Source organism: Contarinia nasturtii, unplaced genomic scaffold, assembly GCF_009176525.2.
Source record: "Contarinia nasturtii isolate CC-2019 unplaced genomic scaffold, AAFC_CNas_1.1 Cnas_scaffold_4671, whole genome shotgun sequence".
Lineage (NCBI taxonomy): Eukaryota > Metazoa > Arthropoda > Insecta > Diptera > Cecidomyiidae > Contarinia > Contarinia nasturtii.
This window is the reverse complement of record NW_022201957.1, coordinates 24,877-28,589: the sequence shown is the minus strand read 5'-3', so window position 1 is coordinate 28,589 and position 3,713 is coordinate 24,877. Positions and strand designations below refer to the sequence as shown.

Genomic DNA, 3,713 nt, shown 5'->3' with positions numbered 1-3,713 from the left:
GGTGTATTACAACGCGGTCACCTTGCGGCAGAGCTACGCGTCAGTCGTATGTATTATTTATGTATACTATGCGAGACTCGACCCGCTCACACATGTATGCGGCAGAGCTATGGTCATCGCTCTATACATAAAGAATATATACGACCGACGCGTAGCTCTGCCGCAAGGTGACCGCGTTGTAATACACCGTGTAAACGTTGTATGTAAAACGGCTGAGAACGAACACGTTCGTTCGTTCGTAATTTATGAAAATTTATTTTCTCAAAATGAACAAATATTGTGATACTAAATGTAAATTGGAAAAACCTTAAATCTTTTTTTCCCGCTTTTCCGATGAGGAATCGTGAAAATAAGCAAAATTGACTCCCGTAAGAAAAATTTTTTTTCACTTTTTTTGTGTATTATACCCAGTCTCCGAGAGTTTCATATAAGGTTGCCATGACAGCAGAAAGACAGTCGAAAATATTGAAAAGGAATTTTTTTTCGTCTTTTCGACCGTCTTTGTGCTGCTATATGGCAAGCTTATATGAAACTCTCGGAGACTCGGTATAGTGCACAAAAATATCGAAAACATTTTTTTCACTTTTTTCTTGCATTATACCCAGTCTGAGAGAGTTTCATATAAGCTAGTTATGTAGCAGCACAAAGACGGTCGAAAAAACGAAAAAAAATAAAATTTCAATATTTTCGACTGACTTTCTGCAGTTACATGGCAACTTTATATGAAACTCTCGGAGACTGGGTATAATGCACAAAAAAGTGAGAAAAAAAAATTTCGTACGAGAGTCAATATTTTGCTTATTTTTCACAATTTCCCATCGGAAAAGCGGGAAAAATCGATTTAAGGTTTTTCCAATTTACATTTAGTATCACAATATTTGTTTATTTGGAGAAAATAAATTTTCATAAATTACGAACGAACGAACGTGTTCGTTGTTCGTACGAACAACGAACGAACAATCCGAACATTTCAGTTTCTACGAACGAACGAACGAACGCAATACAATTCTACGAACGAACGAACGAACAAAAAGACCAAAAAAATATTCTACGAACGAACGTTCGTGGACAGCTATGGTCGGCACGTTGAATTCCGGTCACATAGATAATCCATGGTTTTATTTATTTGGTGTTTTGTTGCACCCAAATTCTTGAAATATCTCCTCATGTATCGCCTAATGTGAATTTTCACCATTAATTGCGCATTTCGCACGTATTGTTCGATCGCAAATTTCATGATCGGCATTTTCGAAATCTAATTTGGTTTCGATGTCGTTTTCGATGAGAAAATCACGAAATTCATTGTCCAATATGTATGCTGTTGTATACCGTGGTTTTTTTTTCAGTGCTCTGAAATATTTGTTTGCATTGAATTTGGCCAAAAATTCACGACGGATTTCGACATCGGAACCACTGTCAACCAACCGATTCAATATGAAGAGCACATAAAGCGATGCCAATTTGAACATTTTTGAGGAATTGACCACAACGCTTTCAATCAAATCACTCAGACGTTGTTTGTCTGGGAACAACTTTTCATCGCGCAAAAATTGATTCAGTGTCATCACCACGGTGAGTTGTTCTAGGTTTCTATTCATTGTTTCACCTCGTTTTGCTCTCATTTGATTTTGTCGTTTCAATGGCTTTTTTGCCGAAGTTTGCCGAGTTTTTTTCCGTTGAACAGTGGGTTTGCGACGTCGTTTTATCTTCTGTCAACTAAAAATTCAGCAGCACACTTAAACAAAACTTTTTTGTCGATTTTCACCGAATAATAAATATTTTAAAACTAAACTGTATCGACAGATTAAGAAGACAAAATATTGTATGCGTCCGATCACTTCGATTGTTGTTCAATGTCTGCGGCTGATGCGTTCTCACTTTAAATCAACATGGAATGTCTACTAGCTCTGTATAGTTCTATTTTCATGTTTGCACATGCACAAAGCCGGTAACGGTACGTTGTTTTGCTCGATCTAAAAAACAATCGAACGTATTGTTAGCATTATTACGTAGGAACAGCATTCGTTGTGCCTTGATGAGTGTGTGTGTGTGTGTGCGTGATGCCATTTTATTTGTTAAAATTTCAATCCATTTCCGACAAACTGTACACATCTTGTTTTCACTGACTGGCTAAAATACTCACAAAAATGTGTGTCTCCCTTTCCCTCTCTCTTTGTGTGTGTTACTGCTCTCGTATGTTCGTACATTCGCTGCCCAATGTAATGTCGCTGTGGCGTTGCTCTGATGCTGTTGTGTGAACACCGGCTCATCTCTCTACTACACAACAAATCAAAAATATTTGTCAGCAATTTGTTTTTTCCCAATGTGTGTGCGATTAAGTGCGGTCAAACTATGTATATAGTTTCTTACATTCCCAATGGTTTCCCAATCATCTCTCACTCACTCAGTCATTCATTCGGCCAGACATACACACACACTCTCGCTCTCTCTCTCTCTCTCTCTCTCTCAATTTCAAAGATATTTCTGTTTCCATCATCATGAAATGTTTCGATGTAAATCTAAAAAAACACAATAAACAAAGAACTGAAATCAAATGCATACGGCATGTAGAATTTTTGTTGTTGTTGAATTTGTTTATACTTCTTCTTATCAGATGATTTGTTGATTTACATTCGATATGCAGATGGAACTGACACCTAATCCAATTGTATTGTATGATTTTCCGTCTAATTTCTTTTTAATTTTCATAATTTCAAATTGAAACAACGATTTTACTATTCACACAAGCTTTGATGTCAATTGTTTATGTTTGTTTTGCGTTTCCACTTTGACGTAAACACACATGGGTACATAAAAATGTCAATGTTTAAATTGACAATGTTCGAATACAACATGTTTCATATATGTACGAATCAATAAGTAATGGAACAGAATGGAAAATGAATCGAAGGAATGGATTAGGAGTTGTAGATTGCCTCGTAGTTTACTCTCCGTAAATAGAACAATAAGGGTGCAAAAAAATATGCGATTTTCCTTGTTCGAAACATTGTAATTGGTCACACAAATACCGCCAATCACCAGCCGAAGACCTGGATCGAGACCATACGTTTGTTGTGCTTTCAATAACTTTTGTTGAGTCTCACCCATGATTTCTTTTTCGTGTTTGACAACAACGAATTTTGGAACTTTATAGTGACAAGATTGTCATTATGCGATGTTCTTTCATCAGTGTCAAAATACGGTCGCCGAAGCAGGTCCCAATCAGCGGCTTTTAAATCCTCACACTTCATTGGGGTTCCATCACTAATAATGTGCCGTGAGTGTGGGCATCCTCTCTCTCTCACCAGTAAAGTACCCAAAGTGTCACAAAAAGTTATCAATTTCACCTATATAGATCGATGTAAAGTGCCAAAAAAATAGGTTTGTGAAAATAAGGGCTGCCCGATCAGGGTATTGGGGGTAGGAGTACCCAACCATGTCAAAATTTGCTCGGATCAAAAAATAATGTACTACAAAGTTGTTCAGAATTACGAGAGAAATTTTTTAAGACACCTTCCCTCCAAGTCCCCCCACCCCCAGGGGTATGATTTTTTCAACCTGAAACCCAAAAATTCGGAATCAGCATGCCAAAATATCCTAGATATGATGTTTGTCTCGTGCCCCTTTTCCCCAAGTCTCCTAACAATTCAGAGTCCCCAATTAGGGTAAAATGATGAAAAGTCGATTTTTCACTTTTTGGATGCGGAATTTCG

General features: G+C 37.3%; 1 long non-coding RNA gene across 1 annotated transcript; it reads right to left on the bottom strand.

Annotated features, from left to right (window-relative positions):
* Positions 1-2,059: 2,059 nt before the first annotated feature.
* Positions 2,060-2,774, bottom strand: LOC116351088. Its single transcript, XR_004202092.1, has 3 exons — positions 2,602-2,774; positions 2,371-2,519; positions 2,060-2,277 (listed from the first exon to the last, which is right to left on the bottom strand). It is a non-coding gene; the product is annotated as an uncharacterized LOC116351088 (long non-coding RNA).
* Positions 2,775-3,713: the final 939 nt, after the last annotated feature.